The sequence below is a fragment of the Peromyscus eremicus genome, chromosome 4 (assembly GCF_949786415.1).
Source record: "Peromyscus eremicus chromosome 4, PerEre_H2_v1, whole genome shotgun sequence".
NCBI classification, from domain to species: domain Eukaryota; kingdom Metazoa; phylum Chordata; class Mammalia; order Rodentia; family Cricetidae; genus Peromyscus; species Peromyscus eremicus.
This window is the reverse complement of record NC_081419.1, coordinates 36,759,734-36,782,923: the sequence shown is the minus strand read 5'-3', so window position 1 is coordinate 36,782,923 and position 23,190 is coordinate 36,759,734. Positions and strand designations below refer to the sequence as shown.

Below are 23,190 nucleotides of genomic sequence, written 5' to 3'. Positions count from 1 at the left end.
GAAAACAGAAACAAGGAGAGTAAAATTTGTTCTTAGAGGATAATAGGCAGCTTTGGCATTCTAAAAGCTCACAGTCTGCATGAAAGAAAGCCACAAGAAAAACATCTGTTTGGGAGGGGCTCCAGATAAGAAATACTTTCTCTCTCTCCTTGATTCATTAATGAATGAATTTCCCATTTGAACAGGACTGAGGATTCACATAAGCAACATTGAATTTTGTATTTATTTAATCTTTCTGTCTATCTGTGATGCTAGTCCCCATTGTGAAAGAAATAGATGGGATATCCCTTAGGAAAAATGAGGTGGGTAGAATGAGCTAGGACTGGACTCTGTTTCTTTTTCTCTCTGTAAGTATCTTGTGGCATTGCAGGGGGCTGTGAACTCCTGTGAATGGAGTAGCCAAGACCCCATTTGCTCTGGCTTGGAGAGCAGGAGGTGTTCTCACAGACATCTTGCCCCTTACAGCCTTATGGTAAGTTTGAGTGGGAAAAGTGGGGGTTGATTCTCACCATGCATTACTCTGTTTGATTTGAGGGAGAGGAGAAAGTGAACACATTTTAGTGAAGCGTTGTATATTGAGATAAATAAATTATTGCTGGGATTTTTTTCATTTGTGTGCTTAGTGAGTAAGGTGACTTGCTCTTTGGGGTTTCTTTTCTAAATATTTTGGACTTCTACGCTTTGCTTGAAGATCTGTTTATATATATATGAACATATATACACATATGTATATATAAAATAGCATATGGCCAGTGGATTTGCTGGTGGGTATATCTTGTGTCAGGGGAAATACTGAGCTTATGACATGTAGATAATTTTTTTTATCACAGTCAGAATGGTTTAATTAATATGGGAGTGTGCCATCACCACAAGAAGAAGGGCAAAGAAACAAGAGGCAGGTCTAGATAGCTGGTAAGGAGCCAAGTTAAAACTGACTGCACACTAGAACTCAAACATGGCTTTCCAGTGATTTAGATAGGACAAGGCAACTAGCAGGCATTTACTCTGTGTGCGTATGTGCATGTGTACATATGGATGGGTGTGTGTGTGGGGGGGGAAATTGGACATCAGCTCTTCTGGTCCTTCCAGCTCTGTATCATCTGCAGAGAACAGACAATTAAACATTTTTAAGAGAACAGGCAATTAAACATTTTAATTGACAGGGTATCACTTTTTGTGGCTGCTACAAAAATAAGTCAGTGAATTCCTTGCTTTTAGATGCTCTTTGTGAGACAGGCCTGACTGGGGTGCTCAGAGCTCAGCTAGGAACAATTGACAATCAAGTTATCAGCAAAAAAAGTTTACATTAAACCAGACACAAAATATTCTCTTAAGCCATTATGTCTGAGTTTAGGGTTGGACCACTAGGGATCAGGCCCCTGTGTCCAGAGAGCCTTTGTTAAGTACTTTTGGGCATCTTAAGGAAAGACACAGAACAGTGGATCTCAAATTGACACATGTAGCCCCCGGGAGAGCATGTAGGTAAGCATTAAGGCTGGATCTCAGCCCTGGCAATTCTAAGTCTGCAAATCTGAGGTGGAGAATGTATGCCTCTGAGAATCTTTATTTTGTAATGGATACAGGCATTGGAGAATGTGCCTCTTTTTCATTGCTCTCTCTCTCTCTCTCTCTCTCTCTCTCTCTCTCTCTCTCTCTCTCTCTCTCTCTCTGTGAGTACACATGAGTCTGAACATGCTTACACATATAGAAACACCAGGAGGCCAGAGGTTGATGTGGGGATGTCTTTCTCAATCACTTCTCCACTTCATTATTTTTAAGACAGGGTTTCTCACTGAACCTGGAGCTCTACATTTTGAATTAGACAGGTTGGCCAATGAACTCTAGGGATCCACCTTTCTCTGTCCCCCAGCACAAGGGCTACCAGCCTGCAATGCCATATCCAGCTTTTATGTAGGTACTAAGATGAGAACTCAGGTCCTCGTACTTGCACGATTCATCAATGAGTACTTAACACTGAGCTGTCTCCCTAGGCTACTCATTTTTCTTTCTGTTTTTTTTTTTAAGAGTTAGGTTCTCATCCTATATTCCAGGCTGGCCTTCCGTTCCTGAGCCTTATGTTTCTGCTGCCAGGGTACTGGGAATGAAGCACCACACACTCAGTTGGACAACCTTGCTTTAACAGAAAAGTCTTCAGGTTCTCTATCCATTGTATAATAAAAACAATGATCAAATGTCAAATGTGCTCTGTGTGGCAGGAAAATGGCACAGATAGGGTATCAACAACAAGAGGACTAGGTCTTAGGTCATGAGGGTCAAAGGTTGATGTTTATGGGTTGATCCTATACTGGTCAGTGGATAAGGATAGCCCTGGGATGTAGCTCAGTGCTAGCATGCTTGCCTAGCATGTTTGAGGTCCTTGGTTAAATCTATGCCACTGCAAGCCATGCTATAAATAGGAGACACGTTTCCTCATCACCACATGCCCCCCCCCCCCCAAGACTAGTGAGCAACCAAGATGGCACCAGTAACTGCAACTATAATTGATTCGGCAATGGTATTTCAGTCAATAGTTCAATTGATTTTCTTTGGGAAGATCATTGTGAGAGCCACTAAAAGAGAACAAAGTGAAGTACATTCAATTCCGTGATTTGTTCACGTCTACCACTCACTATGCATGGAGGTGATGCGTGAAGAAAAAAGCAGGAAGAATAAGGAAGGGTTCAGGAATCAAGTTAAATAAGCTAGCAATGCTGTGCACGGTGGGGTCAATGAAACCGGCTGACTGGCTCCCATGTGGCTGGTCCCGCGTACTCTCTCCAAATCATAGCTCCTGGTGTAAAACAAACAGCACTGATATCTCAGGGGTTTTTCTTAAAGACAAAGGTGGAATTGGGGGAGTTCATAGGATCTGATCACATCAGCAACAAACTTATACATACGGAACGTGAAGAATGGTGGGGTGCAGCGTCAGATTCTCATTGTTCAGACCCATCTTCAGTTTTCTTCTTCAGTCTCCACCCACTGTAACAAGGCTTATTTGACAATACTCAACTTATTTTATGTTTTTCCACTGGCAGAATAGTTCTTGAACTACTAGACAGCTATTCTGAGAAATTTTGTTTGAAATATTAATTTTTTAGTTTTTTCCACAAACAAAATTTTAACTTAAATATAGTTCTTAAACAGCACATTACCAGTGCTTTTTTATTTAAAAAAAATCTCTAGATATTATTAGTATGTTCTCATTTTCATAATCATTGATGGTAATTGAGGCAAAAGGGCTGACAAACGTAGCCACCATTTTTGAAAGCCTGTCATCTGCTGGGCTATATTGCGTTAGTCACCCCCCTTAGAAAGTATCACTGCTGCTATTTCCACATGAATTATGAAAAGAAATATCACATAGCTGGAACATATTTCAGTATTTTTAGATGAAGAATTTTAATGCACCATTAATTTGCTTCAAATTATTTCTAGAGAACCCTCAAATATAATGAAAAGATGGTAAAATAGAAATTCTATCTAGATTTGACTCTGTGTATAATTTACAGCTACTGATAAGCAAGACAGTCCCATTTCTTCTTGCCTCAGTTAACTTCTTTAGTAAAAACAAGGCCATTCCAATTATGCTGTGCTATGTTCTCAGCTTATAATATTTGTGAAAGCATTTGAAAACCTGGGTGATGTTCTTCCAGCATCTTCAAGCCATCCTGTGTGTCTACTTCATGCACATTTCTAATCCAGGCCCTTTACCTAGTAGATAAAAGTTCCTAGCTAGCAAATTTCCTCATGCCACAGCCAGCCTAGCATATTAGAAGCCTGCCACAGTATTAGACATCATTAGGGTTTGCTAGAGCCTTTCTGCTATGTGAATCACATTATTGTGCTAATTTGAATGAATATATATTTATTACTCCTCTCTACCTCAAGTTAGAGTCAAAATTTGAATCCATGGCTTTCCTATTCTACAATTTGTTTTCATTCCCATGGTCCATTGCAAGTCTGCTCTTCTGAGCCCCATCTTTGTTAATCCTGCACAGCTCACTCTTTGATTCAGAGTTTGTGCTTCATCTTATTGTTTAAATGCAAACTAAACAGCTAAGGGACTGATTCAGTTTTCACTTGTGATATCTTTGGTAGAAGAGATGACTATCTCATGTTGTTTCCACTTTTATTATTTACTATTAATTTATTATTTATATAGTCAACTTGCCAGGAGCATAGGTATTAGAACTAATGTTTTCTTTTCCAATTACTTAAACTTTGCCAAGTTTCTCTTTTCCTTTGGCAGATACTTGAGGTTTTGTTTTTTCTATAAAATACAAAAACACAACATAATTCAGTATTATGAAAGTTTCAATTGCAGCCCAATTTAAAGGTATGTCCTCCAACGTTGCCAGTCAAACACAGGCTTCTGGGTAGAAGATGGGGGTGTACAACTCTTCTGGGATACAATTTCCCTTTTCAATTTCTGACTTTCTATAGTGTGAGACAACTGGAACAAGGATGAGGAGGGAAGGATTCATCCTTCCCATCTAATGTGTAGTTACAGTCTGTCCTCCCGAAGTATGGCCTGGTGCCTGGGGCCCTCTGTGTAGAAAGCACTTAATTTAGAGTTCTCAGGTTTTCAGAAGCCTCCCTAATTTATGGATTGCAGATCCAGCTCCAGTAAGATCTTATTCTTGTAATCCTCTTGTTGGGGTCCTCTTGTTAGCAACCAGCTCTCCTTGGTGAAATTTCTGAAGAATATTACACACTTATCTACTTCCCCAAGCTGCTTGGCTCAAACACATGTGCATGAGGGTAGCCCAGGGCTGGGCCTGCTCTCCTTTCTAAGTCTTCTTCTTTCCTCAGAGATTGGGAGGAGGATTGTCCAGGCTCTTTTAGGTGCAGATATGAAAGTTAGTGCTGACTCTTCTTTCCTGCAGGTTTAAGGATGCTTCTCCTGTTGGTCCATGTACTTGGCTCAGTGCTGAGAGGCATGCCCTCAGGAGCAGATGGAAAAATTTGAGCATCACTCCCTTCCTCTCCGCACCCAGGCTCCCTTGTTCTTTCCCCTTCCTGGTGTTCTCTTATATTTGATCAGTAAAGTGGGGAGGGGAACAGACATATACAATTTGGAAGTTGAGAGTACAAAAGCCATTTACCTGTCCTCTGGTAAGCTTTGTAGAGGTCCCTTGCTCCAGGTGCTATCAACTGTCTATCTTTTAATCCTAATACTAGGAGTCTATAACTGCCAACTCCGGCAATGGGAAAACATGTACTCAATCACCTATTATGCTTATGAACTTTGAGGGGATAGTATGATGTAAAACTGAACCTTTCTGATCTATATAAAGCACTGTCAAGAGAATGATAGTGCAGATAAACACTGGCCTGTTTCTTTGTACTCCTAACATGTGGAGACAGAACCAGGAGGTTTGGAATGCTGAGCCACACTCAACACAATATAGTGAGAACATCTCCCCCCCGCCCCCCGCCAACAAAATCAAAAATAAAAAGGAGGAAAAGATAAATTACAAGTGGAAATCTATTCCAGGAACCTATAGCACTCAACAGTAAGATCACAACTTGGTGTCCAAGAGGAATGAAAACATATCTTCCAATGGGATATTAATGGGCAACACCCAATACCACACAATTGCAGTTAAAACATAGAGATAGCACCACATGCTGCCACAGTGATAGAATCCCCAGACACTGACCCAACACATCCTCAGACAGTGGGCTAGAACCACAGAAACGTTCACTGATTGTTGGTGGCAATGCAGAATGGTACAGCCACTTTGGAAGACAGTCTGGAAGCTTCCTGCAAAGTTAGATATAGTCTTAGTATAAGATCCAGCAGTCGAACTTAGTGTTTTTCAAATAAGTTGAAAACTATGACCCTACTCCCCACATATGCACACCCACACATATTGATAGCTGTTTTGTTCAGCATCCCCAAACACATGAGAAACCACAGCATCCTTCAGCGAGTGAATGGATAAACAAATGGTGATAGACACATGCAGGGAAATATTATTTAGAGCTAAAATGAACAGCTATTGTTCGTTGGGGTGTGAAAAAAACATAGAGGAGACTTAAAGGCATATTACTAGCTGAAACAAGCTAATTTGAAAAGGTTACACACACACATACACACACACACACACACACACACACACACACAACCACAGCACCATGACCTTGTGGTAGAGACAACACTGGGGCACAGTAAAGGTCAGAGGTTAAGCAGGAAACAGAAATCTAAGGGGTGGAACACAGAGGAATTGAGGGTAGTGAAACCATTTTGTACAACGCCACAATGTTGATTGTTCATAGTCATATATTTGTCAAACACGTAGAATATAGAACAGCAGGAGTGAATGGTAATGTGAACTATCGATTTGGGTGATGATGCATCTCAGGTGCAACCTCTGCACCGCTGTCATGCAGGATGTTGGTTAGGATAGAGTATGTGAGCCTGTGGTGACTGGACACGTACATGAGACTCTGAACTTTTCATTCAGTTTTTGGTGAGCCTAAGTCTGACTTAGAAAGTAAAATATATTAAAACTTATTTTATATTAATAATACGATTCTAGTCACATTTAGCCAGACATAGCAGACTTCATCATTTGTGTGGGACAGAAGGATGTCATATAACTCCAAGCCCTGGACAGAGGTTGTCGATAAAATCAACTATAGGCATAGTTTGAGCCTCTACCTTCTGCCTATATTTTTTGTTTATTGGAGACAGGGTCTCAGTGTGCAGACCACACTGGCTTTGTACTCACAGAGATCCATCTGCCTCTGCCCTCTGAGTGCTAGGATTAAGGATGACCACCACTACCCCTGGCTCTGCCTGATTTCATCCTGAGGTGGCTAGGGAGCAGCACTGTCGGTGCAAAGAGTCCTTCCCTTCCTGGAAAGTTGATCCTGAACAGTGAGTATGCTGTACTTTCAATGTTACAGAGAACTGTACCTCACACTTAACTGTTCTGAGTGACGCAATTCTACAATGACTGTTACTCAGAAAAACGGCAGTCCCTGGAATTCTGTTTTCTTAGAAAACTTTTGTGTTCCTAACTTGACTTGGCTTTTAAAGTAGGTTAGGAGAACCAGAAGAAACCCACAATTGAAGTTGGCAAGTTGGACAGAGTGGGGGCGGGGTCTTGTGTACTTTGCAAACTGTTTCTGGCAAACACAGAAATAACTATGGGAGGCGGGGCTTATTTAAGATAAGGAGGCGGAAGGGAAATGAAGTAGTGATTGAGATAGAGAAGAAAGGTCAGATCATTGGGCGTGGTGAGAGCTGCAGCAGGTGATCACACATCTGAACCCGAGGCTGAGCTGTCCTGGTGCTTAGAGTAAATATGGAGCCCAGGACAGTTGATGCTGCTGGCTGGCTGGTCCAAAGTGGGGCAGCACGCAGCAAGAAAGACCAGCACTTCTGTGTTGGAGCATGTTGAGAAACGACAGAGTGCTTCTCAAACAAGTCAGTTCTCAGACAAACTTTTTTTTTTTTTAAAGTAGATCATATAAAATTTCAACTTTGTCTCCGAGACAAACCATACTCTTGATTAGATGTTTCCAAAGGAATGAGTCTTGGGATTCAGTCTGTTTTCATCATTGACAAACTTTCTCACTTATGCTACATTATCAATTAGGGACAGAGGTAAACAGCAAAAGCAAAAGTAATCTGTCCATTTGCTATTGCTTTGCTTTCTATACTCTAGATGTTTGGAAGTTTTCAACTTTATTTTCAGTTGGACTTTCTGAGACATCTTACAGAACTGTGAGAGCCTAGGCTCTCCTATTTCCTTCCAACATTCCCTTCTCCAGGAGCGTGGATGCAGTTACCTCTCCCTGCCTACAGGTATTGCGCCATGCCCAGGAGAATTTATGGCCCTTATTTTCAGCTCTCACCGGCTTATTTGGTTCTCAGCAAATCTCCCAGAGCTGGGCCCTTATATACGTGTTCTCATTAGATACACCCATGGGTAATACCTTCGAGTTTCTACCTTTGGATTTCACCTATCTTTTCAAATTACTCTGGGGCTCGATCCTGCTCATTTACATGAACCTGATTGCAACCACTCAAAGCACAAAGTCCAGCATGTAGGTCACATGGAAAAGAATGTTGTTTTCTTTCATTTCTTTTTAGAAGATATCAATACTTTTTTAAACTAAAACAAGCAATGATGTGCACCTAATAATCTTGGACAGTAATGAAGTATTTAAATTCTATTTTTCATTGAGTCATCACTGAATTATTTTTATTTAGAGAACGTTTTCTTTCCACTCAGTCTTAGAAGACTGTGTCGGGTTCTCCACCCAGGATGAGAAGTTGGTTCTTGGATCATGCAAACGAGCTGTTGTTGAGTCCCAGGGCATTAATCATCATGGCACACACAAAATTGCTCTGCCTTGCTGTGCTGAGCCAAAGAGATGATGCATGTGGATTCACACTCCTCCACTCCCATCTTCTTGCTTCTTTCTTCTCCACCTTCTCTCTGAAGGCAGTTTTGGCTACCACCAAATACTACCCCAAATGCCAAACTCTCAAGTGCAAATGGTGTTGTTCTTATTTCTGGGAACATCACATCTCTCTGGGTGGTCATCGGGGGCTTATTTCTATTGGTATCATTGCTAGAATTTTAGTTGCAGTTTTGTAAATATCACAGGTACAATCAGAATTACAAAATGCTATTTCAAACTGGAATATGATCAGGTAGACTCAGGTGTTTCTGGAGTTATTAAGTGTGTTTATAAGCCAGGAACTGTATCAACCACATAAGTTCTTTTACCGTGTCACATAAGCCCTGTCTTTTCCCTTTTGGGAATCCATGCTGCCATTAGTTTTTGATATTGTATAAAGTTGTATAATGGCAAGAGGCATTGGTGGGTGGGGCCTAGGTGCCCCTCAGCCGTTGAGGTAGACACGCCATGAAGACACGGCACTCACGTGGAAAGTTTTATTAAGGGAGGGGAAGGAGGGGGAAAAAGAGAATATGGGCAGGGACTGAGGAGAGGAGAAGAAGAAAAAGAGAAAGAGAAAAGGAAAGAAAAGGGAAGGAGGAGGCGCGTTACTGGAGAGAGAGGAAGGAAGAGAGAGAAGGGGGAGGAGTTTTAAAGAGAACTTTGTGTAAGATGACATTCTCGGGGCACTGGGTGGGTCAGGGGTGGCTCTGAATGCTAACATCCACCATTGCTTCCAGCTCTTGCATTCATCTATCCATTTAGCTGAGAGCCAGGGGCCAGAGGGCTGGAGAGAACAAGCAACTATTGCTGGGCACTGGGTTTAGGCATTAGAGGCTCAAGAGGAAAAACCAGGAAAGATTTTTGACCCTCCAAGAATGTAAGGCTAGTGGAAATAGACAACCAGAGGGCCAGCCTGGTATGGCAGGAGGACTTTGTGCTGTGACAGAACATAGCATATAAAAAGGACACTTTAGTGTAGACTTTGGCAAGGGTGGTTAGGGGACATTCCTTGGAGCCGTTGTCTAGAACCTGAAGAAGGATTTAATGCTGAGAGGCATTCTGCTTCTAGACCCTTCCCCATGGAATGTGCTGGGATTCCAGAAACACAAGGGCCGCAGAATTGATATCCTCTAAAGCAACCAGGCCAGGCTTTGACAAGCAATGGAGAAATGGGCACCTTAAATTTCTTTTATCTTGTTGACAATGTGCAGCATTTCAATCCCCCTGGCCCCAGAAATCTTGCAGGATAAGATGAAGTTAGAGCAGAAATCCTGTTGTCTGTTATCACAGCAATGAAGAGGCAGCTGGTAATCCCTGGTGATCTGGGAGGCTAAGAGCACGAGAGGTGTTTAACCACAGTGTAGGCCACTGGGGCTGTATTTCTTGGTTTTCTGAAGCAGTGCCACCGTCAGTGGCCTTCCTGTTGAAGCAGCCCTTGTACTGATGACTCATGATTAAAGGGTACTTCAAAGATAGCAGAGTAGTTGGCTCTCTGTTGTCTGGCATGGTTTCCTTTGCTAAAATGAGAAGAAAATGATTGGGAAGACCAGGGCTGACAGTGAATCATACAAATTCTATGAACAATTTATCTACTAGCAAAATTAACTGCCTTCCAAGTATCACAGAATCCTTGTGAGTGATTTTTCCCCCTTCAATAACTTCATATAGGGCTAATTAAGGACTCTTCATGCCCCTATGCAATCATTCCCCTGTGTCATTGAGAATGTTGAGTGTGTAATTTACATGGCCCTCTCAGAGTTGTTATAATTCCCATGCACATTTGTTTGCATTCACTACACAGAGATGGGCCATGGAGATTTTGTTATTAGTCAATCTCTTCATTTATTTAATATCACCTCTATTTCATACCAAAGAGAATTTCACTGGCTAAGTTAATGAAATGCAGAGTGAGATTCCTTGACCATTCTCACAATTCCTTGATTCTTTAGAAAGCATTCATGGTGATGATAGAGTTTTTTTTACAGCTGAGAATTTGGTATCAGTTAAAGAATGAAACACATATATTTTTTTTCCTGAAATGCTCAAAATTTACATGAGGTGAAACACTTGGTTCACAATGCACAAAGTCAAGCCAAGCCACTCTGAAAGAACCAAAATATTTCATGTGTTTCTAAGCTACGTGGGTAGGTTAAACCAACAGGAAGGAGCAGGAGAAGCCCAAGTCATAGAGAAACTGCTCTTTACTCATTTGGGTTTACAAGCAGTGCTATGATGCTACTGTCCTGAAAGAATGAAGTTCAACCAGCCTAAAGTGATGCAGTTGCCATGGTTTCACTCTCGTAATGGGGAATGTCCTGGGCAACTCCATTGTTTTTCTCATCTTTAAACTCCAACATTTCATGCTTCTAGACAGAGTATATTTTTACAAACTTTTAAGAAACAGAAGATACTTTGGGTAAGAAGATAAATGACCCCACTCAGTCTTGTGAGTGACCTTCCCTACCCTATAGTATTTGACTGGGAAAGCAAATGAGAAAATCTGTGTTCTTTTGACATACTTGAGACGATACTGAATTTCTTAAAACTTGTTAGGTGCAAAGCTATCATAAGCAAGAACCTTGGCCTGTGGTTAATCAGTCATCTGTAATACGCAGACAACTTGTCACACCCAATGAGAACAGCAAAGAAAGGGAAGCAAGCAAGGGAAGTGGGTAGAGCTGTATAACCATACCGGTCTTAGTGGTCTTCAGGCATTTGGAAAATGCAGAAGTTATCATATCGTTTTCAACACCCTAATTTGCCTCTGCAAGAACATCCATGAATGCTATTGACTTTTAGATCTTTGAAGAAAAGGATGCCTTTCTTCCTAAAACAAGCTTGTTTCTGTCCACGTCATGCCAATAATCAACGCCTCTGGGTTCCTTGGGTATTTTTTAACTAACATATATTGAGTGCTATTGTGTCAAGCATTTCTCTAATAATTTAATTTAAACAATAACTAGAAAGGTTATTATTTTTATATAACCATGAACATGGAGGCATCCAGTGGCAAGATGAAGCTACTGCCAGTATCTCTGTTGCATGTTGCCCTTAGAAGGAACTTGTAGTCCTTTTCTCTATTGTACCATACACTTTCTGTGTTCCAGTGTCCACTTAACACATACATTTATTTTCTGCTTGCTGTTCTCTCAAGACACTGAAGTTATTTCTTGCCATCCTGGGGTCATTTGCATACATGCTTAGCTCCTTGAATTGACCATCACCTGTTTGAAGTCTAAGAGATTTCTTTACCCTGTTTTGACCATGTACTAAGTAACAAATGGGCTCAAGACTTAATGGCTCAAATGACCAACAGCATTTGTTTTGTCCACAGATCTACAGTTTGAGCAGGGCTCAGTGAAGACATGTTGGGTTGCCTTCACTCCACTTCCCTTGCTCCCATATGCCATGTTTGATCTTGTTTTCAGCTGGGACAGCAGGAAGGGCTATATCTAGAATCTAAATGCAGTCTTTCTATGGAGTAGCCTGACTTCCTCAGAACACAATGACTGGCTTCCAGAGAACCTAGAAAAACTGGAGAAACCTTTTATAATTAGCCTGTGAACTTTACAATCCTTCGTTTCTGTGGGCTCAGCCAGACTTCAGGAGAGAGAATGTCTCAAAATCTACAACGGAAGGATGCCATGTGGGATGGGATTTGAGGATGAAGCTACCTTTGAAATATGTATTATGGCAAAGTATACTTTCATTTCAGGATCATCTATCCATGCTCTAGACTTCCATTTCTCAGTTTTATCAACAGAATATTTTCAATTAATGTCCAGGAAATACGACTATTGAATCAAATTTAAGAGGAGGCAGCTTTCTTCATCGAGCTGACCTAAGACAGATGGAAGGTGTGTAGCTCTTACAAAAAAACCTGCACAGGGTATAAATTCCCATTCAGGACAATTGATGGGATTTGCTAGGAAAGGCACATACAGTGATGTCTTCATCTCCAGGATCCTTAGAAGTGATATTTTGCTTGTTTGGGGGAATGAAACTGTGGTGCTAGGTTGAGCTTCTAAAGAATGTGCACCTTTGGAATCTCAGTTAGTGAGGAAATCCATAACCCTTTCCATAGAAGCATTCTTAAAGTGCCCATTGCCCCATGTTTGAAAATCATCATACTAGCAGGAACAGAAACCTCAGCAGAAAAGATGAGCACCAAATGTGAACGCTAGTTTGTGATGACATTAAAGTTCATCTTACTTATTGTAGGTGCCTAACAGGGTAGAGTATGAACAAGTGCTATCGCTATTGGCCTTCTCACATAGAGACTAGGTATGCAACCCCAGTTGAGGCCTCATGTTAAAGTATATATCTCCTGGCCAACCCTTGCAGAGTCAGTTGAGAGTGAGAAATGTGCACAAGTATATGGAAGGGCACAGCCACAACACATGATTCAGAACTCATCACTCTTAGGACATACTCTGTCTTTCTTATCCTTTTGTCTTCTCTGCAAAGTCCTTCATCCTCTGTCACATTGGACCTCTCAGCCTACATCAATTTTCTCTGATTTCAGCAAACTGATACGGTTGCTCATTCCTGGCATTTCTTCATTTAAAATGATAACCTGTACCCTAGGCTGCAAATCTCCCCACTCTATACTTCACAGGTGTATGTGTGTGTTTGTGTGTGTGTGTGTGTGTGTGTGTGTGTGTGTGTGTGTAAAATACTGTCTTCCCTCCTAGGATTCTTAATTTGTACATGCAAGATGCATGGGCTGTTCTCATGTGTCTAGTCTGGCTTAGGTAGAGTTAAGGCTAGTGATCAGTAAGTATCTGTAAATAGGACCTGGAGTCAGATAAAAAGCTGAAAATGAACTTAATGTGCTCATGTTTGACTATATTTGGAAAATATCTATCAGATCAACAAAGACAATATCATTTCCTCACATTCTCTGGCTATGTGTACACCCTACTCAGCCAGGAGTCTCTTTCCTGACTACTTATAGGAGCTGTCTGTCATGCAGCATATACCAGTTCTTCAGGCAGATGTATATTCAGAGTATGAGTACGTTTTCCTCCTAGAGCTCATGGCTATTTTAATTTTTTGAAGCATTACCTTTGAACATATCTTAAAGGCAAATTTCACCTACCCATCCAGCATTGTTTGCATGTGTTCCTGACTGATAATATTCAGCAGTAGAGTATGACTTCATAGTGATCACTAGAAGTTTCTCCATCCAGAAAGAACAAGAGCTCAAAAGTGAGTTTCATAATGTCATGAGAACCTCTGAATATTTGGGTCAGATTCCCTGATGGGAAATTGACCCAAAGGGATGGCTGGAATCTTAATTCTCTAGCTGAGTTCAAGTTGTGGCTTTAAGAATGATTATTTTTGGAAAACTACATGATCTTGGTGCCTACTGACATTTCATTGCCAATGGCTTTGGTAGAGTAAGAGAAAAAGAAAATTAAATTTCCCAATGTGGCAAAGCTTTGTGGTTTAATTTCCAGATCTTGGAGGTTGAGTATGGTTTGCTGTAATTGGACTGCAATGCTGGTAATAACATTAGGGTTGGACACCACAGTAAAATATTCAGACTCACTGCCATCATTGTTCATGACAACGTTGTTCTCCTGGTTTCTGGAGATGAGTCAGAATCCTTGAGTTCCTCTCTTATTGCTTCTTAATCACCCAACTCACCAAGTCCTAAAGTCCTATTGCTTGTTTTTTGGAGGTGCTTCTCACTTGTATTCCCAACAGCCCTCCGTTGCTCTAATTCAAGTGCTTATCACCCATTTTTAATATTATATAGCAGAAGCCGAACTGTCTTCAGCACTTCTTCCCATTATAATTCCACTGCCAAATAAATCAGTTTTCCTAAAATCAATTAACTTCTGCTAAAATTAAAAAAAATCAAAAATGGTAATTTTTACTCTTATGGTAGAATCAAGTCCAAAGCATGTAGCACGGTAGATATGGGCCCTCATCCACCATGCCCAGTAAGGGGCTTGGGTGTTCTCACATACACACTTCATTGTCTACAAACACCAAGCTGAACTCCTTACTGGTCCTTTCACTCTGTTTGCTCTTCTCAGCAGTTCCCCTTACCTCATCCACCCTGGCCACTGTTTCTTGCTGTGAAAACTGTCTTTCTCTTTCAAAGCCAACTCTTATCCCCAACTAGAGATGACAGTCACCTCTCTGCTCGAGCCCTTGAAAGATGTTCTTTTCTTTTCTTGCGTTGCTGTGGTGGGCAGTAGAAATGTTTTCCCAGACTGGCTCATGCAGGGCAGAGCTGGAGTTTTCCCATCCTTAGCATCATTTTCCTAGAGTTAGAGGCAAGTGGCCGGCCTTAGCTCGATGGGGCTCTTCAGAATTGCAATGTTCACAGATTCTCTTTGAGAAGAGGTTAAATCTAATACAGATCATCAACTTATTTTTTTCCCTGTATATAGAGTATGGAAAACAAATGCAATTCAAATGTATGGCTGCTTTGGTATCTAATTACTCAAATTAAATTTTTGAATAAAAAACTCAAAATGCGATTGCGTAAAGGGTGTTTAAAACATAGTGGACTAAGAACTTAGGTCATTGGGCTTCCACAGTGAGCACCTTTACCTTCTGAGCCATCTTGCTGGCCCATAACTAATAACTTCAAGATCCAAACCCAAAGTATATTAGTAGTACCAATGGTTGTTTGTCCAATATGTCAGCATAGAGAGTCAGTGTTTAAAACCTTTGGAATACACAGCGTTTCCTTTATTTTCATCGTCTTAGAACCGAGCTCTGCTGTGGTGTGTTTATGAGAAGAGGGGCCTACAGTGTTGGTCTCCTTCTTCTGCTACACTAGCAAGATCTGATAGATGAGTAAGGTAGCCTGAGATTTAGCATTATGGAAAACTGTTAATTAAAATCATCTCTTTTTTTTTTTTTTGCGTGTGTGTCTTTTTCCAAAGTTCGCTTTACTGAAGGGTACAGATCTCAGAGTTGGCTCTCCTTACATCTGGCCACAGCCTTTCAGTTACCTGCTTTGGTTTTGAATGGTGTATCATTTTCCCATCAGTACTTTTGGGAGTTTCATAATGTTTGGGGTAATGCTATTCATAATAGCCCTGCTATTTGGCCTCTACTGCACACGTAGCTAATATTTTGGGTACAGCTTTTCCTTTGAAGCTGGTGGGAGCTTTGTGCACAGATGAAACATGAAACAGAGAGGGGGCGCTTCTATCTTCCCCGCCACTGGACTCTTTCATCACTGTGGAAAAAAGAGTTTCACTCCTCTGTAGATAAGAATCTCTCTTTGTACATTTCCTATATTTAGCAGTGAGACTAAACGCTGTAGATAGAGCAGCAACAGCCTTTCTCACCACATCCATGCAGATAAGTGAGTCAAAGACAATTAGGATAGTGGAGCAGAAACTGCGACCCATGAACTGATGGATCTGATACTGTCTTCTAGCATGCTCTTGATGGCAAACGCAAGGAGCCAGATCAAGGCAATTTCTTTTGCCTCCACGCCCCCTTTACAGAAGGAGAATGGACTATATTTTGCTTGGTCCATTTGGTCCTCTGCTGGTTGGGACTCGATAGGTGGAGGCAGGAGCTCAGCCACGTTGCTCAGTTCTTAGGTTGGCTCGCTGGATCACTTGCAGCCTTTTCCCCAGACATCCTGCTGAACTTCGTAGAATTCCTGATGCTCTATAAATTCCCTTGGCAGTCCGTGCCAATGTGGAATGGACCTCCCTTTCAGCAGTGTGCCGTCTCATCTGGTTGCTGAAGATCACTGCCAGCTTGTCCTTGTCTAGATTCTTAGGGCTCACATCCTCTTTCCTCGAGACAATAAAAAGATGGGTGGCAGAAGTCCTTGTGGCAACCTGACTGCCCTGGACCCTGTCACTGAGGTATTAGCCTCTTCATGGTTTCCTTGTCTGAATTCAGCTCTCCGTGACTAAATTCAGTCAGGTGGAAATGAAGTTTCCATGCTAAAGTCCTCCATGCTCTAAACTTAGTGTGTGAAGTTGGATTTTTCCCACCCAGATCAGCCCCAGTTGTTCTGATTAAGAAACTCAATAATCTAGAGGGGACAATCCTGTGACAGCTTTTCCTATTACACAGAAAGAACTTTTAGGTCTCCATCAGGCAATGGTGGCATACACCAGGAATCCCAGCATTCATAGAGAGGGGGAGAAGAACCATCAGTTCCAGGCCAGCCTGGACTACAGAGCTGCTCTGCCTCAAAAAATCCAAAACAATCCAAAAAAACAAACCAATAAAATGAGTTCCAAAACTTTCAGTCTTCTAACATAATCTGCAGAGGACTGACCACTGGGTCATAGACAGTAAGTGGTTTTTTAAATACTCAGTTATATTATGATAAGCATGTGATGAAAGTTAGGATTCTTCATAACCATGAGATTTTTGTTATGGAATGCACTTATGCTTTCTAATTTATTTACAATTATTTTCTATGTATTCTTGGACATACTTTCTTAAAAAGAAAAACAGCTTTTCTAGGCAACACAAATAAGAAGTTTTGTAAAAATCACCTCAAATTCTTTCTTTTCGATAGGCCAATGTAGAGCACAAAGACACTGTCAATGCCGATACGTGCTTTTCAGACTTCTTACCATTACATCAGAACAAGCTTACATTTTTCTAGCTTCCCACCTCAGAAATCAAGAGTTCTGGATGGGGAATATTCTTTAGTATATAAGAGCTCTTTCCTAGCCATGTGGTTCTTTTTATGTAGAAAAGGGTATGCTAACTCATGTGTGCACATTGATTATGATCGATTTTGTTGCTTTGGTGTGTTTATTTTATTATTTTATTTTCAAATGAAAATATGGCTATCATGATTAAATGTATTGTCTACCTTATCTTAATCTTTCCAAATAACTGAGTTAGAAGAAAAAAAAAGCTCTAGATTCATTTAATTCCAAAGGACATGAAAAGGGGAAATCTGTATTCCATTTAGGGCTATTTTCTCTGGGCTCCTTCCATGTACCTGAAGAATGAAACACTTTTTCCCCTTGCTCTTCTATAATTAGAATTTAGCATCGAAGATTTTTTTTTTGTCAGAATAGATGTCAAGTAATTTGGTAGATGTTGTAAAATCAATCAGAGTCTTTAAAAATTTTGTCCTGCCAAGACTGTGAAATACATTTGTACATATTCATTTTTGAATTGATGGATGGGTGACAGGCAGTAGGCAGCAAGATTGAGCACTAAACGATCCGTGTGTCAGGCTTCAGCAGTCTTAGCAAGCTGATCGGTAGCACATGAAGAGGCATAGAAAAAGAGCACCACCAGAAATATGTATGAGAATTCGGTCCTAAGTCAGGAAATAGCAGCTAAGAATTATTTTTACTGGGAGATACAGAAAAATAGTAAAGCTAGAAGGCTGGGGTTTTTGATGAATAAATGAACCTGTTATTTTATGTTTTATTGAAAAGTTACATTATCCTGTGCTGTGTTGAACTGTCAGAGATGAACGGAAAGAGAGGAAGAGTGAGTGACTCTTTGGAAGGCTGATTTTCTGAGGAGAAATGAAAATAGGCCAAGCTCAATGGGTGATCATCCAGGAGATGATAGTGTTCTTCGGTGGGAAGAGCGACATTCTGGGAGGCAGAGGGCTGGTCCTCAGCCTACAGCTCCTTCCGATAGCCCACTGTATCTTCACACGAGGGGCTGTTCCTTTGTCACACTGCCCATTTCGGTCAAATGTGGCATGGCCCAAGGCACACTCACTGTCTTCTCTCCTCATCGAGTGGGAAAACAAAAGGAGAAGCCGTGAAGAATGTCTGGAGTCCATCTTGCTGGGGATGCACCGCTCATAGACATTGGAGAGTGTTTCCAATCTGTACTGTTGGCCTTTGTGCGACGCTCATCTCTTTTTTCCTTCTCACTGCAGAACCCCTTGTGTCCTTTGTATTCACGAATCATGTCCAAACATCCACTTTAAAAACGAAAAAATGAAAATAGAAACATTAATGCAAGTTCGGTTTCTTCTGTGGTATCTACTGGTTTGTTCTCAGCTTGCCCTACTTTTTCTCAAACCTGGCTTGCATAGCAATTTGGGGTGTTTCTTTGCAAATCTTGTTAGAGTTTCTGCAAGAAATAACATGTTGTTTTTCAAGGAAAAAAGAATTGCAGTTATAAACCTGTATAAAACTTTCAGACTGTGGTACTTAGAGCAAACGACACTGAAGTGTGTTTCTCTCTCCACCCAAGTCCTTCAGGAGCCCATGGAACAGGTAAATAATTAACTATGTAGTGCTTGCTTGGAAAATGGTACAGAGTGCCTTAGGGTGTGTTGAGCCAGCACTAGATGATCTTCAAAGTTCCCTGTAGTCCACAAGTTCCAAAGTATCGTTCCTGCCCTCAGGGAAATCACATTTCAAAACTGGAGGAAGGGCAAGCCTAGATTAAGGCAAGGTGAGGTGTTCCATTGCAAACAGCAGAGGCTGCCCCCCCCCCCCACCTGTCTGTCCCTAACACTTTGAACTTTCATTTCAGACAAAGTGCGTTTTAATTGTCCACCTGAGGAGTTCACCAGTTTAGGTGGCTTGGTTTTCAAGTTTCTTAGAACAATGAGCCACCTTCCAACAGTGAGGCTAATAAGCAAAGTGTGGCCAGTGGCCAGCAAGGGCCACACTGGGGTTGGAAAAAGTCCAGAATGTAACTCACGAACTATTTATAATTTCAAGGGGATGCTGACCTTTTGAAAAAGTCAAATCAGATACAGAGGCAGTAAAACAGTAAAGGAGGAAATTCCGGATATTAACACAGGCAAGGAGGCATCAGGAAAAGATGGGTGGTCCTAAGCCCACCTGGACTTCAATTAGCCAGGGGAATATGCTCAGAAAAGCCCAGTGCTTTGTGCAGAGCTGGGAGCAGTGAGGACTATGTTAGTGACCCACAAAACATCACTGGGGAGCTCACCTCAGTCTTTCATGCATTTTTTTCCTTCTTGGAGCCAGGCAACATGGGAGGCAAGTCATGGCACACCTTCAGGCCCCTCTGTCTCTTCCCCTAAGTAAACTGTCCGGTTTCCCCTCTTTGTGTCTCTACAGAATTCTAAAGAGGCACAGGGACATGGAACTCTCAGCATCTGCTTTCTACCCCCACATCTGTACCTGTGATAGGGTCAGTAGTTACAAAATAAAGTTAATTGCAGTACATGCGACTGACCAGGCCTATTCCTACATTTGAGAAAAGATTCAGCACAGCTGTTCATAACCCTAGTAACAAGACTACCTACGGGAAGGGACTCAACCTTGCCACCCCTGGTTTTGCAGGTGAAAACTTGGGCCTGTCACCTGGAGTGAAGAGGAAAGGAAACACGCCTCTGTGCTTAAGCCTCTGTGTGCTTTCTATACTTAGAAGGTTTTCTGTTATATATTACAAGTGAGACAGAATATGTGGATGATCATACAGTTATAAGACCACACAGATGGCCACCGTTTAGGGAGATGTCCACCAGCACAAGAAAGACTAGGGAATGAATATTAGCAAGCCTCTTTCCCATAGTGGAGTGTTGTCTTACACACTGACTCTGGAGTTGAATGCCATATCCCAGAGAGGAGCGACAGATCGATACAATCTGGCTGCTTCTTCATTCAGTTTCTTAGCTCGTGGCTAAGAGCCAGGGATACATTTTGCTGTCTTTGTTCCGAACTGCACACGTGCTCTGGCAAGCAGCTGCTGTGTCTTCCCTGCAGTGCTCAGCCACGATCAGGCTACTTCTGTGAGGTCCTAGCAAGGATTTACATCAGTCCTGGCCAGTAATTACCGTCTCTTTCCAGACACAACTCGTACACGTTGTGCATTTTAATGCTCCAGGGCTGCAGAGTAAGTAGGGTGAGGCTGAAATGCTCACTGTCACAAGCCTTGGAGTGGTACTGCTGGCAGTCAACAAGCAATGCGTCCTCACAGCCAGGTGCGGGGGTGGTGCATGGCTGTAACCCCAGCTTTAGGATACAGATGCAGGAGGATCAGGAGTTCAAAGTCAACCAGCGCTATAGGACATCTTGTCTCAAAACACCAAGAGAAAGGGGTAAATGGGGCACCAGTTCTCCATGAAAAATGGTCAAGGGCACCTTTTTCAGATGCTGCTAATGTAAGATGTGGTGTTTGGATGACGTACCTGGCCTAGGCTGTTATTTACTGATGCCTCAAGTATTTAATAATCACTTCTACTTTCCACTTGTTCTGCTCTGTTTAAACAACATGCATTTCTAAGGGACAATGGAGACGTTGTCTCCTCCTGTTTCCCTAAACATGCCTAGCATTCCTCTACCAAGCTACTGAGTGTCCTACCAAAGGGACACGTGATACAGTTTGAAATAAAATTCTTCAGTTTAGTCTCTTTTATCTGTTCTGTTTCCTTCCACATCTCCCCAGAAACCTCCTTGTGAGGTTTAATTAAATCAACTATCCACTTCAAATAATTTTATTTCTTCATTTATCATCTCGCCATCCAAATTTTACTACAACATTGCTTAAGCCTATGGGGAGGTGTCACACAAATATATAAAATGAGGTTTCTATCCCTGAATGGTGATGTGAGTAAGTAAGTGGGGATGTATCAGAGGCAGTGTGAGTAAGGCAAAGGGTGAATGGTCCAGGAGTCCAGGAGTAGTAAAGATACATCAAGTGCTGCTGGTACAGGAAGATATTTCAGAGGTGGGGGCATTTAAGGTGAGCCACTCAGAGTGTATGGAATTTAATGATAAGAGAAAAGCAGGTGATAGGCAGGGAGAACAGATCCTCAGGCATGTCTCAGGAGAACTGACAGAAGGAAGGCTATCATCACATTTTGGAGCAATGAGCCAATTTGTTTAGATTAAAATTGGTAACTGAAAAAGTAGGTAAAAACTACATTGTAGGTGAGTTTGAAGGTAAAGATAGGAAATTAATACTTGATTTGGAAAGTACGGAGTCACAATATGTTCAGATGATAGCTTAGAAGATGGGAAACTAGAGACACCAAATATTAGGGAGACAATTGTGTGGTTTGTTGTCTTGTGCTGAGGAACAAGCCTTGAGTTCAAGACAAGGTGAAGATAGATGAGATGGTAGAACATTCTAGAGGAAGAAGTGATAAAACATGAGGTCCTATCACATAAAAAGAGAAATCTGAGAAAAGTAGGCTGGCAGATTGTATCTGCTGTACAGCACTGGCCCAGACAGTCTGGTCCTATCTACAGTTTAGTGTATGGCCATCTTGCAGCAAAGAGGAGGCTGTAAACTATACTTCCTGAATTCTGATGCATATCTTGTCATCTTTATATTTGTGATATTAGGAAACTTCTCATTACCTTTGAGCACATTCAGTGTGATTTTTTTCCTTGTAAAGCAGTTAGTAAATCAATGGTGCATATTTTAGTCGATGGTGTCTTATTAACAAGATGTAACATAAAATATGCATTATTACTATATTTTAGTTTTGTCTTAAAATAGCCATGCTCATTGCAATTAAATCAAACAATCTAGAGTATAAATTACATTTAATATTAAGAACACTATGAATATCATTCAGCAAACACATACATTGCCCAAAGTAAATAATCACAGAAAATATATCAACCTCCAGAGCTTTAAGTACATTATGAATGCATGTATCACTACCTACTGAGAACTCTGATAAACGTGTTTCTCTTTAATGTTAGAAGGTACAAATAAATGAGACAAAAGCAATTTTTTTGAACTGGGGATACATGGGTGACGTTCAGAAGAAGAAAAGACAGATACAGTTCATTTGAATAAGGTAGGATGTGATAAATCACGGAAGAGAGTTCCAATGGGTGTTGTGGATTGTCTTATCTCCTTGGCCATCAGGTGAAGTTTGGAGAGAGATGAGAAATTTGAGGTGAGTCTGAGAGGATGGACACCAATATTGATGAACTGGATGGATTCAGGTGGAACCATGTGTTGTGAGCAACAGTGAGAAATTAGAAAGAACCCTCTGTGTTCAGGGAAGGAAACAGAGCAGTGTCATTGAAAGGAAGGCTCTGGGAAGCTTGGAGCAATTACTATGGACTGAACACTGTGTGTCCCACGTGATGATAAGTAGCATTACTGGTCCTGTTATAGAAGCTGAGCTGAGCACAATGAAGTCAAGGTCAGTTAAGTAGCTTAGTAAGAACGTAAGGACCTATGTTTCACCAGCTGGCCTGAATGACGCCTTTCCTAAGAAGGCAGGTGAAAGGGACATGTGCCTGGGAAAGGATGCTGGCCACAGGGGAAGGGAGGAGTTGCAAAAGATGTGATGAAATCTGAACTTAATTCTGCAGCTGAAGTGATGGCGTATTCTGGATTTGGGATAGTATGTGACCACCATTACAGCTGATGTGGTAGAATTGCACCATAGTGGTCTTAATGGCGACAGTGAAATTTAGATTGTTTATTCTATGCTAATGATATCATCTTAGCATGATTACATCTTCAAAGGTTTTATATATATATATATAATATATATATAATATATATATATATATATATTAAATCTACTCTTACAGGTACTAAAGGTTAAGACTTCAACCTTAAAACAACAACAACAACAAAAACCCTCATTATTTTCTCTAGATTCTTATACCCATGAGGACATGGGTCATAGTTCCCATCTTCTCAGGGTTAATACAATTGTGGGGTAACAGAATTGCAGAATAGTGATCATCATTGGATTATAACCTTGGCTGTGCTAGATCCTGGTTGTGTCCCTTGGGCAAGTGTGTTGGACTCAGCATCCTCCACCGGACAAGGAGCAGTATAGTACTGTCCTTACTGTTAGTATGAGGGCATGCACATTCA

At 41.3% G+C, this 23,190-nt stretch overlaps 1 protein-coding gene across 1 annotated transcript in view; it reads left to right on the top strand.

Moving 5' to 3' along the window:
- The first annotated feature begins 367 nt into the window (after window positions 1–367).
- Window positions 368–23,190, top strand: part of Cytip (cytohesin 1 interacting protein) — a 61,810-nt gene continuing 38,987 nt past the window's right edge. The window contains exon 1 of the mRNA XM_059259151.1: window positions 368–472. The gene's annotated coding sequence lies outside the window, so the exon portion shown is untranslated. The remainder of the gene's footprint in view (window positions 473–23,190) is intronic.